Here is a 14,253-nt window from a genome sequence, read left to right on the forward strand (position 1 = left end):
TTTCCTTCTGCTCCTCGTTGGGTTCGACACTCTTACTTATCGAAAGGACTACGATAGATCCCCTATACTTGTGGGTCATCAGCAGGTATGGCTGGTGATGGTATCAAGAAGAAGGTCTTCCCTTTTTCTTTGAAGGGAGATGCATTGACATGGTATAGAGGCTATGTGATGATATGGGATCATGGAACTACAAACGATTGAAATTGGAATTTCATCAAAAGTTTTATCCTATGCATCTTGTTCATCGTGATCGCAATTATATATATAATTTTTGGCCTCGCGAAGGAGAAAGCATCGCTCAAGCTTGGGGGGGCTTAAATCAATGTTATATTCATGCCCCAATCATGAGCTCTCAAGAGAAATGATTATCCAAAAAATTTATGCTCGGCTTTCTGATAACAATCGCACCATGCTAGATACTTATTGTCCTGGCTCTTTTATGATGAAGACTATTGAATTCAAATGGGATTTATTGGAAAGAATTAAACGCAACTCTAGATTGGGATCTCAACAAAGGTAAGGAGTCAGGTATGACACCTAAGTTTGATTGTGTTAAATCTTTCATGGATACCGATGTTTTCCGTAAATTTAGCACTAAATATGGACTTGACTCTGAGATGGTAGCTTCTTTCTGTGAATCTTTTGCTACTCATGTTGATCTCCCTGAGGAGAAGTGGTTTAAATATCGTCCTCCCATAGAAGTAAAAGTAGTTGCACCTATTAAAGTTGAAGAAAAGACTATCACTTATAATGATCCTATTATTCCTACTGCTTATGTTGAGAAACCACCTTTTCCTGTTAGGATAAAAGATCATGCTAAAGCTTCAACTGTGGTTCGTAAAAGCAATATTAGAACCTATACACCTCCTGAGCGAGTTAAAGTTGAACCTAATATTGCTATTGTTAAGGATCTCTTGGCTGATAATATTGATGGGCATGTTATTTGTTTCTATGATGAAACTGCTAGAATTGCTAAACCTTGTGCTAAAGATAAACATAGACCTGTGGTAGGCATGCCTGTTATTTTTGTTAAAATAGGAGATCATTGTTATCATGGCTTGTGTGATATGGGTGCTAGTGCTAGTGCAATACCTATTGACTTATACAAAGAAATTATGCATGATATTGCACCTGCTGAGTTAGAAGATATTGATGTCACAATTAAACTTGCCAATAGAGATACTATTTCACCAATTGGGATTTTTAGAGATGTTGAAGTCTTATGTGGGAAAACTAAATATCCTGCTGATTTTCTTGTTCTTGGTTCCCCACAAGATAGCTTTTGTCCCATTATATTTGGTAGACCCTTCTTAAACACTGTTAATGCTACCAGAGATTGCGAAAGGGATGTTGTTACTATCGGTTTAGATGATATGACTCATGAATTTAATTTCTCTAAATTTAGTAGACAACACCGTGAAGAAGAATTACCTAGTAAGGATGAAATTATTGGTCTTGCTTCTATTGCCGTACCTCCTAGTGGTCCTTTAGAACAATATTTGCTAGACCATGAAAATGATATGTTTATGAATGAAAGAAGGGAAATAGATGAAGTGTTCTTTAAATAGGGACCTATTCTGAAACACAACTTGCATGTTGAAATCTTAGGGGATCCTCCTCCACCTAAGGGTGATCCCGTGTTTGAGCTTAAACCATTGCCTGATACTCTTAAATATGCTTATCTTGATGAAAAGAAGATATATCCTGTTATTATAGTGCTAACCTTTCAGAGAAGGAGGAAGAAAAAATATTGAAAACTCTGAAGAAGCACCATGCTGCTATTGGATATACTCTTGATGATCTTAAGGGCATTAGTCCCACTCTATGTCAACACAAAGTAAATTTGGAGAAAGATGCCAAACCAGTTATTGATCACCAACGACGGCTGAATCCTAAGATGAAAGAAGTGGTAAGAAAAGAAATACTAAAGCTCCTTGAGGCAGGTAAAATTTATCCCGTTGCTGATAGTCAGTGGGTAAGTCCTGTCCATTGTGTTCCTAAGAAGGGAGGTATTACTGTCGTTCCTAATGATAAAGATGAATTGATTCTGCAAAGAATTATTACAGGTTATAGAATGGTAATTGATTTCCGCAAATTAAATAAGGCTATTAAAAAAATCATTACCCCTTACCTTTCATTGATCAAATGCTAGAAAGATTATCCAAACATACACATTTTTGCTTTCTAGATGGTTATTCTGGTTTCTCTCAAATACATGTGTCAGCTGATGATCAATCAAAGACCACTTTTACTTGCCCTTTTGGTACTTTTGCTTATAGACATATGCCTTTTGGTTTATGTAATGCACCTGCTACCTTTCAAAGATGCATGATGGCTATATTATCTGACTTTTGTGAAAAGATTTGTGAGGTTTTCATGGACGATTTCTCCATTTATGGATCCTCTTTTGACGATTGCTTAAGCAACCTTGATCGAGTTTTGCAGAGATGTGAAGAAACTAACCTTGTCTTGAATTGGGAGAAGTGCCACTTTATGGTTAATGAAGGTATTGTCTTGGGGCACAAAGTTTCTGAAAGGGGCATTAAAGTTCATAAAGCTAAAGTTGATGCTATTGAAAAGATGCCGTGTCCCAAGGACATCAAAGGTATAAGAATTTTCCTTGGCCATGCCGGCTTTTATAGGAGGTTCATTAAGGACTTCTCAAAAATTTCTCGGCCTCTGACTAATTTATTACAAAAAGATATACCATTCGTCTTTGATGATGATTGTGTATAAGCATTTGAAATACTTAAGAAAGCATTGATCTCTGCACCTATTGTTCAGCCACCTGATTGGAATTTACCTTTTGAAATTATGTGTGATGCTAGTGATTATGTTGTCGGTGCTGTTCTAGGGCAAAGAGTTGATAAGAAATTAAATGTTATTCAATATGCTAGTAAAACTCTAGACAATGCCCAGAGAAATTATGCTACTACTGAAAAAGAATTCTTAGCAGTTGTATTTGCTTGTGATAAGTTCAGACCTTATATTGTTGATTCTAAAGTAACTATTCACACTGATCATGCTGCTATTAAATATCTTATGGAAAAGAAAGATGCTAAACCTAGACTTATTAGATGGGTTCTCTTGCTACAGGAATTTGACTTACATATTGTTGATAGAAAGGGAGCTGAGAACCCTGCTGCAGACAACTTGTCTAGGTTAGAAAATGTGCTTGATGACCCACTACCTGTTGATGATAGCTTTCCTGATGAACAATTAAATGTCATAAACGCTTCTCATACTGCTCCATGGTATGCTGATTATGCTAATTACATTGTTGCTAAATTTATACCACCTAGTTTCACATACCAGCAAAAGAAAAGGTTTTTCTATGATTTAAGACATTACTTTTGGGATGACCCACATCTCTATAAAGAAGGAGTAGATGGTGTTATTAGACGTTGTGTACCTAAGCATGAACAGGAACAGATCCTATGCAAGTGTCACTCCGAAGCTTATGGAGGACACCACGCTGGAGATAGAACTGCACATAAGGTATTGCAATCTGATTTTTATTGGCCTACTCTCTTCAAGGATGCCCGTAAGTTTTTCTTATCTTGTGACGAATGTCAAAGAATTGGTAATATTATTAGACGTCAGGAAATGCCTATGAATTATTCACTTGTTATTGAACTGTTTGATGTTTGGGGCTTTGATTATATGGGACCTTTTCCTTCCTCTAATGGGTATACACATATTTTTGTTGTTGTTGATTACATTACTAAGTGGGTAGAAGCTATTCCAACTAGTAGTGCTGATCATAACACCTCTATTAAGATGCTTAAAGAAGTTATTTTTCCGAGGTTTGGAGTCCCTAGATATTTAATGACTGATGGTGGTTCACATTTTATTCATGGTGCTTTCCGTAAAACGCTTGCTAAGTATGATGTTAATCATAGAATTGCATCTCCTTATCACCCACAGTCTAGTGGTCAAGTAGAATTGAGTAATAGAGAACTCAAATTAATTTTGCAAAAGACTGTTAATAGATCTAGAAAGAATTGGTCCAAGAAACTTGATGATGCATTATGGGCCTATAGAACTGCATATAAAAATCCTATGGGTATGTCTCCGTATAAAATGGTTTATGGAAAAGCATGTCACTTACCTCTCGAACTAGAACATAAGGCTTATTAGGCTATTAAAGAGCTCAATTATGATTTCAAACTTGCCGGTGAGAAAAGGTTATTTGACATTAGCTCACTTGATGAATGGAGAACCCAAGCCTATGAGAATGCCAAATTGTTTAAAGAAAAAGTTAAAAGATGGCATGACAAAAGGATACAAAAGCGTGAGTTTAATGTAGGTGATTATGTATTGCTATACAACTCTCGTTTAAGATTTTTTGCAGGAAAACCTCTCTCTAAATGGGAAGGTCCTTATGTTATCGAGGAGGTCTATCGTTCCGGTGCCATAAAAATCAACAACTTCGAAGGCACAAATCCGAAGGTGGTGAACGGTCAAAGAATCAAACATTATATCTCAGATAATCCTATAAATGTTGAAACCAATGTTATTGAAACTATAACCCCGGAGGAATACATAAGGGACACTTTCCGGAACATTTTAGACTCCGAAAAGGAATAGGTATGTGGTACGGTAAGTAAACCGACTCCAAAACAGTTCTAATGGCAATTTTTCTCTGTTTTGGAATATTTAGAAAAATAGAAAAATAAGAAGCAGTTCGGGAAGGACACGAGGACTCCATGAGGGTGGAGGGCGTGCCCTACCCCCTGGGCGCGCCCCCCTGCCTCGTGGGCACCTCGTGCGCTCTCTGGACTCCGTTTTCTTGCACGTTACATATTTTGGTCGGTAAAAATTCATTATATAATCTCCCGAAGGTTTTGACTTATGTATCATGCAATTGTCCTCTGTTCTTGTTTCGAGCTGTTTTTCTGACAGATCTAGATCATCATGACATCTCCAAGTGCCCCCAAGGACAAGTTTTTTGAGAAGGTCATCAACCCCTACCTCGCGGAAGTGCTGCAACACCCTCAAACCATTGAGATGCATGAGGGGGTGCTGCACATCCGCGATGTTAAGGGACCAAGGAGGACCGGAAGCGTGGAGACAAGGCTCGAGGCAATGGAGCAACAAGTTTTCAAGTGCCAGGAGATGGTGGAACGCGGACTCAACGCCAATCATATGATGATCACGGAGTTCACCAACAACCACAAGCTGGATGCCAAGAACATTGGGGAGACCATCTTCAAGCTTCATGAGAAGATCGAGCACCTCCAAGACCAAATCTATGACCTGCAAAACCAAAACTATGAGTGTGAATATAGATTCAAGAGGATGAGTTTGGCTGCAGATTTGAGGATCCCGGAGACTCGTTCATCCTTCTATGATGGTGAGCCTATGCCTTGGAAGATGGACGATAAGCCTACTTCATCATCACCACCATCTTCTTCACCAACAAAGGAGACATAATCATATGGGTATGTGCACTCCCCTTGGCAACTGTCAAGCTCGGGGGAGGTGCCCCGGTATCGTATCACCATCACACTCCTATCTTTACCGTTTTTCTTAGTTCAGTCCTTTTAGTAATATCTTTATCTAATGGAATAAAGCTTTAATATGATCTAGTTTTGAGTTTTGCTTTATGATCCCTTTATGTAATCGAGTCTGTGAGCTATGTAATAAAGATTAGTGTTGAGTCAAGGGTTTGCTTATTTTGCCATGATCTTGAGTGAATAAAAGAAAAGAGAAATAACAAAAAGAAATAAAAGAGATCATATGGATCTTATGGAGAGTAATGAGCTCACATATAAAGAGTATGATGAATAAAAGTTGTTGAGAGTTGACAAACATAGTTTTGGTCATCGTTGCAATTAATAGGAAGTAATAAAGAAAGAGAGGTCTTCACATATAAATACACGATCTTGGACATCTTTTATGATTGTGAGCACTCATTAAAATATGACATGCTAAAGAGTTGACGTTGGACAAGGAAGACAACGTAATGGGTTATGTTTTCTTACATCTGAGATAAATTATATTGTCATGGATCATCCAACATGATTGAGCTTGCCTTTCCCCTCATGCTAGCCAAATTCTTTGCACCAAGTAGAGATACTACTTGTGCTTCCAAATACCCTTAAACCCAGTTTTGCCATGAGAGTCCACCATATCTACCTATGGATTGAGTAAGATCCTTCAAGTAAGTTGTCATTGGTGCAAGCAATAAAAATTGCTCTCTAAATATGTATGCCTTATTAGTGTGGGAGAAAATAAGCTTTATACGATCTTGAGATGTGGAAGAAATAAAAGCGACGAACTGCATAATAAAGGTCCATATCACAAGTGGCAATATAAAGTGACGTTCTTTCGCATTAAGATTTTGTGCATCCAGCCATAAAAGCGCATGACAACCTCTGCTTCCCTCTGCAAAGGGCCTATCTTTTACTTTTATCTCCCACCTTACATAAGAGTCATTGTGATCTTCACCTTTCCTTTTTACATTTTATCTTTTGGCAAGCACAATATGTTGGAAAGATCCTGGTATATATGGCTAATTGGATGTGAGTTTTCATGAACTATTATTGTTGACATTACCCTTGAGGTAAAACGTTGGGAGGCAAAACTATAAGCCGCTATCTTTCTCTGTGTCCGATTAAAACTCCATACCCATAAGTATTGCGTGAGTGTTAGCAATTGTGAAAGACTATATGATAGTTGAGTATGTGGACTTGCTGAAAAGCTCTTATATTGACTCTTTCCTATGTTATGATAAATTGCAATTGCTTCAATGACTGAGATTATAGTTTGTCAGTTTTCAATGAAGTTTATGATTCATACTTGAAATTGTGATTGAATTGTTACTCTAGCATAAGAGATCATATGACAATAATTATATAAGTTGTCATTCTAAGAATGATCATGATGCCCTCATGTCCGTATTTTATTTTTATCGACACCTCTATCTCTAAACATGTGGACATATTTTTCAATTTCGGCTTTCGCTTGAGGACAAGCGAGGTCTAAGCTTGGGGGAGTTGATACGTCCATTTTGCATCATGCTTTTATATCGATATTTATTGCATTATGGGATGTTACTACACATTATGTCACAATACTTATGCCCATTCTCTCTTATATTACAAGGTTTACATAAAGAGGGAGAATGCTGGCAGCTGGGATTCTGGGCTGGAAAAGGAGCAAATATTAGAGACCTATTCTGCACAGCTCCAAAAGTCCTGAAACTTCACGGAAGTTATTTCCAGAATATATAAAAAATACTGAGCGCAAGAAGTACCAGAGGGGGGCCACTCACCAGCCACGAGGGTGGGGGCGCGCCCTACCCCCTGGGCGCGCCCCCTGCCTCATGGGCCCCCTGGTGGCCCTCCGATGCCTATCTTCTGCTATATGGAGTCTTTCATTGAGGAAAAAAATCATAACCAAGCTTTCGGGACGAGACTCCGGTCGCCACGAGGCGGAACCTTGGCGGAACCAATCTAGGGCTCCGGCGGAGCTGTTCTGCCGGGAACACTTCCCTCCGAGAGGGGGAAATCATCGCCATCGTCATCACCAACGCTCCTCTCATTAGGAGGGGGCCAATCTCCATCAACATCTTCACCAGCACCATCTCCTCTCAAACCCTAGTTCATCTCTTGTATCCAATTCTTGTCTCTAAGTCTAGGATTGGTACCTGTAGGTTGCTAGTAGTGTTGATTACTCCTTGTAGTTGATGCTAGTTGGTTTATTTGGTGGAAGATCATATGTTCAGATCATATATGCATATTAATACCCCTCTGATTATGAACATGAATATGCTTTGTGAGTAGTATGTTTGTTCCTGAGGACATGGGAGAAGTCTTGCTATTAGTAGTCATGTGAATTTGGTATTCGTTCGATATTTTGATGAGATGTATGTTGTCTCTCCTCTAGTGGTGTTATGTGAACATCGACTACATGACACTTCACCATTATTTGGGTCTAGAGGAAGGCATTGGGAAGTAATAAGTTGATGATGGGTTGCTAGAGTGACAGAAGCTTAAACCCTAGTTTATGCGTTGTTTCGTAAGGGGCTGATTTGGATCCATATGCTTCATGCTATGGTTAGGTTTACCTTAATACTTCTTTTGTAGTTGCGGATGCTTGCAATAGGAGTTAATCATAAGTGGGATGCTTGTCCAAGTAAGGACAACACCCAAGTACCGGTCCACCCACATATCAAATTATCAAAGTACCGAACGCGAATAATATGAACATGATGAAAACTAGCTCACTACTAGGAAAAGGCCTACTAGTGGCGCACTAGTTTTGCCTACTAATGGCGCACTACTGGTGCGCCACTAGTACCACGCCACTAGTATTTTTTACTATTGGCGCACCAGTGGTGCGCCATTAGTATAGGCCACGGTGCGCCATTAGTATAGGCCACTGGTGCGCCATTAGTATAGACCACGGTGCGCCATTAGTATTTTTGAATTTTGAAGGCAGGAAAATAGTAGTGGCGCACCGTCTAACCCCCACCGTGCGCCATTGCTATTTTTGAATTTTGAATTTCGATCTGGATCGCGATTTTTTTTGCCCATTTTTTGCTTTTTTTTGCTCTTTTTTTGCACGATATTATTTCAAATTTTGTTCCCGTTTTTGAATCTTGTACGTTCTTTTGCCGTGTTCTTTTGCCGGAGAGGAGTTTGCCGGAGAGGAGGAGGAGGAGGTGACCGGAGAGGCGCTCGCCTACATCGCCGGAGAGGAGGAGGAGGTCGTCGGAGAGGAGTTCACCGGAGCATCGGAGAGGAGGAAGGAGAAACCATGAGGGGATGGGAGGAGAGGAGGGAGGAAGAGCTCACCGGGGAGGAGGGAGGAGGAGCTCACCGGAGATGGGGGGGAGGAGCTCACCAGAGAGGAGGGAGGAGGAGCTCACCGGAGAGGAGGGAGGAGAAACCGTGAGGGGAGGGGAGGGGAGGGGAGGAGAGGAGGGAGGAGGAGGTCGCCGGAGAGGAGGAGGAGGTCGCCGAAGAGGAGGAGGAGGAGGTCGTCGGAGAGGAGGAGGGTAGTATGGTGGAGGAGAGAAGGGAAGATGGAGTGGAGGAGAGGATGAGATGGAGTGGAAGAGAGGTGGGGTGAAGGAGAAGAATGAAGAGGTAAGGAGGAGAGGACACGCCCAGCCATATATACGGCATAGTAATGGCGCACCGTGGGCAGGTGCGCCATTACTAATTTTTTTTAATTTTTTTATTTTGAATTTTGAAGGCGGGAAGATACTAATGGCGCACCATGGGCAGGTGCGCCATTAGTAACTTTTTTTATTATTTTTTTGGTTTATTTTGAATTTTGAAGGCGGGAAGATAGTAATGGCGCACCATGGGCAGGTGCACCATTAGTAAGTTTGAATTTTTTTTGCCTCTCCAGATCTTAAAAGCCTCGTATCTTTTTTTCTGTTAGGTTTTTGAGGATTTTGAAAATGTTTAACGGGGTTCTCCCAGTTAAATTCGGATGTAACTTTTTAAGTGGATGATTTTTCATATAAAAAACTTTTTCATCCGAGTTCGTATGCAAAAGTTATGCCCATTTTTACAAATTCTCGAGAGATTTTGCAAAAAAGTCGAAAATTCATGTTTGTAAATTTTGCTAACAACTAGACCACATATCACATGGGAATCTTATTTTCTTTTATTTTTTGACATTTCTATCATTTTCTTTTATTTTTTTGAAACTGAAAAGGCGGTTCACGGGGGGGTGCATTCGGTGGAATGTTTGGGCCAAATTACTAATGGCGCACCGTGGGATGGTGCGCCATTGCTAGTTCAACTAGCAATTCAACTAGCAATGGCGCACCACTCCCATGGTGCGCCATTAGTAGTTTAAAAAATAAAAAAAATTGAAATTTTTTTGAAACATAATTACTAATGACGCATCGTGGGAGTGGTGCGCCATTACTAGTTGAACTAGTAATGGCGCATCATCCCACGGTGCGCCATTAGTAGTTTTGAAAAAATTAAAAAAAAGTTTGTTTTACTAATGGCGCACCGTGGATGTGGTGCGCCATTAGTATTTGCACACTAATGGCGCACCAACACATGGTGCGCCATTAGTATTTAGTAATGGCGCACCACATGTACAGTGCGCCATTAGTGTCCATATTGGCTATAGCTGTTTTTGTAGTAGTGGCTTGACGATAATTCCCATGTGTCCTCGGGAGCGCTTTCTTCTATATAAGAGTTTGTCCAGGCTTGTCCTTTGTTACAAAAAGGACTGAGCCACCTTGCTGCACTTTATTTACTTTTGTTACTTGTTGCTCGTTACAAATTATCTTATCACAAAACTATTTGTTACCTATAATTTCAGTGCTTGCAGAGAATACCGTGCTGAAAACCGCTTATCATTTCCTTCTGCTCCTCGTTGGGTTCGACACTCTTACTTATCGAAAGGACTGTGATAGATCCCCTATACTTGTGGGTCATCAGCTTGCTGGACGGTGATGGGTTGGATGAGATTTATCATGTAATCGAGTTAGTTTTGTTAGGGTTTGATCCCTAGTATCCACTATGTTCTGAGATTGATGTTGCTATGACTTTGCTATGCTTAATGCTTGTCACTAGGGCCCGAGTGCCATGTTTTCAGATCTGAACCTATTATGTTTTCATTAATATATGTGAGTTCTTGATCCTATCTTGCAAGTCTATAGTCACCTATTATGTGTTATGATCCGTTAACCCCGAAGTGACGATAATCGGGACCATTACCGGTGATGACCGTAGTTTGAGGAGTTCATGTATTCACTATGTGTTAATGCTTTGGTCCGATACTCTATTAAAAGGAGGCCTTAATATCCCTTAATTTCCAATAGGACCCCGCTGCCACGGGAGGGTAGGACAAAAGATGTCATGCAAGTTCTTTTCCATAAGCATGTATGACTATATTCAGAATACATGCCTATATTACACTGAGGAATTGGAGCTAGTTCTGTGTCACCCTATGTTACGACTGTTACATGATCGATCGCATCCGGCATAATTCTCCATCACTGATCCATTGCCTACGAGCTTTTCCATATATTGTTCTTCGCTTATTTACTTTTCCGCCGCTACTGTTACAATCACTACAAAACCCAGAAATATTACTTTTGCTATCGTTACTTTTGCCACCGTTACCACTACTATCATATTACTTTGCTACTAAATACCTTGCTGCAGATATTAAGTTTCCAGGTGTGGTTGAATTGACAACTCAGCTGCAAATACTTGAGAATATTCTTTGGCTCCCCTTGTGTCGAATCAATAAATTTGGGTTGAATACTCTACCCTCGAAAATTGTCGCGATCCCCTATACTTGTGGGTTATCATCGCCCCAACAGGGCATGGTATCCACTATTGAAAGGGGACACTTGGAAGGTTATCTCTTCGGACCGCTAGTTCTCCGGCGTGCCGAATACCACGTCAAGTGTGATTTTTCCCGCGCATCGTGCCTCCCGGCTGGGAATAATTCTCGGAAGGTCATGCTACTTTGCTCGATACGGCTCTTGTCTATTTCCATTTTACTGAGTGTATCCTCGTAGATGAGGTTTAATCCGCTGCCGCCGTCCATGAGCACCTTGGTGAGTCGAAAGCCGTCCACAATTGGATTGAGGACCAAGGCGCCTGGTGCCCGGACTGACCGGGTTTTTTGTTCGTCACTGGCATTGAAAGTTATGGCCATGTCATTCCAAGGATTTATTGTTGCGACTTGACAGACTTCGACGAGGTCGTGGAGTGCCCTTTTGCGCCGATTGTTTGAAGCGAAAGTCTCAAAGGCTGTCAATACTCTGCGGTCGTCGTGTTCCGGGGGGAGTTGTTCCGAGGTGTTTTTGGTGAGGATATCCTCGCCACTCTTGGCCACTTGCCGGAGTATCCAACATGCTCTAAGGCTGTGGGTAGGTATGGTATCTGGTGTTGTGTGTATTTTGCACGGTCTATCGAGCCATCCCTCCCGAACGGTTCCGCGCCCCGTAATGGGTTTGGATTTCTTTACTGCTGTGTCGGGCGCCCCGTGAGGGTGCATCCTTTTTGTCTGGACGAAAGGTTGAGTGGGAGCCGGCGGTTCCCAACGAGCTGCCTGAGTTTTCCAGGCGCTTTCCATCGCGCAGTACTTCTGTACTATGGTTGCCAAGTTGGCGAAGTGTAATACATGACGACGGTTGATAGCGTTGAGGATTCCTTCGTCCATACAATTACTGCGGAATATTGAGATCACGTCTTCGTCGCGGCAATCTTTGATCTTGTTCTTAACAAGGAGGAATCTGGCCCAAAAGTGATGGATTGTTTCCTGAGACTGTTGTTGTAGGTATGTGAGATCGCGTATATCTGGGTGGGTGGGTGGATTTAAATCCGAACCCTGGCCCAATTTGGGATCCGGAGTTTGAGAAATTTCCGAGCTTAATAGTTCGGGCTCCGGGAGATCGACCAATTTTTCAGGTCTACCGTCTGATTCCAAGTTCGGAGGACAAGGCATGTCGTTCCGTGGACAGGTATCTGGCTCTTCGAGCTCGGAGATCCGAACATAGTTCGTCCTTAGTATAGAGGGAGAGTTGCTGTTTTGCTCCTCCACTACCGCTATTTGATGGGTGATCGATGGAGATTTGATTTCTCTCTGATCGGGTTTAAGCCCAATCCGACCGTAGTCTGTAGCGACCCCCAAAGCGGCGATGTGATCAAGGAGTTCGTTCAAGGACGATAATTCCGTTGGATCCATATGTTTGGAGTATTCGGAGTCAATTCAGAGGCGATTTTCGATGAACCGAGAAGTCATCGTCGGCTCACCGGCCGAACGGGCGGTCATGATAAAGCCACCCAACCGGAGGGTTTGGCCTGAGGCCAGGGCTCCATCGGCGGTGATGTTGTCCTTGATCACAGGCGAGCCATCAACCCTGACTTTTGCGTCACAGTGGAACTCTCAATGAAAGCACCAATGTCGGTGTCAAAACCGGCGGATCTCGGGTAGGGGGTCCCAAACTGTGCGTCCGAGGTTGATGGTAATAGGAGACAGGGAACACAATGTTTACCCAGGTTCGAACCCTCTCGATGAGGTAAAACCCTACGTCCTGCTAGATTAATATTGATGAGTATGGGGTTACAAGAGTTGATCTACCACGAGATCGTAATGGCTAAAACCCTAGAAGTCTAGCCTATCTGATTATGATTGTCCCTACTGACTAAACCCTCCGGTTTATATAGACACCGGAGGGAACTAGGGTTGTACAAAGTCGGTTACATAGAAAGGAAATAGTACATCCGGCCACCTAGCTTGCCATCCACGCAAAGGAGAGTCCTATCCGGACACGGGAGAAAGTCTTCTATCTTGTATCTTCATGGCCCAATAGTCCGGCCCATGTCCAACAGGCCGGACGCCCGAGGATCCCTTAGTCTAGGACTCCCTCAGTCGGGCCCAACATAGTGGGCATTCGATAGAAAACAAACCAGTGCGTCATGAAGAACGATTCGGCAAAAAATAATTGCCAGCAAAGTGATGTGTTGGGAAAGCTAATTGGGAAAAAGGTAAAGATGACGTTACTAATGTGGCACATATGATGAGGTGGTTGCATGTCTCAAGATAAATATAGTAGTGGAGGTCACTCTATTAGGTATATAGGATTGCTTCATACTCTAGTATTTTGCTCACAAACACTTTGCACCATTTCATCGTCATTGCTCTCTCGCTTGGAATCGAAGAATAACTTATAGCCACAACACAATAAACATCTGCAAGAGGCAAACAACCATTTCTTCAACTCTTCGTGGGATCGATAATCTCAATTTGTGAAAGCAACTACAATCAACCATGTGCACTTGCAGGACATCAGGTAACATTTCCCTCATTTGCTTCGGTCTTACCATGCATTTTAATTTGTTGATATTCCTCCAAAACCTCGTTTCAATCTTGTTGATACAATGTTGCACTAGTTTCTCAAGGACTCTCGGAAAGAAAGACCTTCACCGTCGTCGGCTTGCTTGTCATCGCCTTGATCTAGAGTAGCTTCTTTGTATAATTCCATTGCCTTGTGCATGACCTTGTGTTGAGACAAATATTGTGATCTTTTTAAATATGAAGGATATGGAGACACTAAAGATTCCTCTTTTGTTAAAGCATCAATCTTTGCTAGCTTCCAGAGAACCACAAGGGCTGCGTTTAGATCGAAACCTGCACCACCGAGTAGCATGATTCCAATATGATCCGCCTCTATCTCCATCCTACAAACGTAAGCAAAACCGTCAAAGATGAACCAAACCTAAGACTTGCTGAATTAAACCAACTCACAAGGGT

This window comes from Triticum urartu, chromosome 5A (assembly GCF_056163025.1).
Source record: "Triticum urartu cultivar PI428250 chromosome 5A, HENAU_Tu73, whole genome shotgun sequence".
NCBI classification, from domain to species: domain Eukaryota; kingdom Viridiplantae; phylum Streptophyta; class Magnoliopsida; order Poales; family Poaceae; genus Triticum; species Triticum urartu.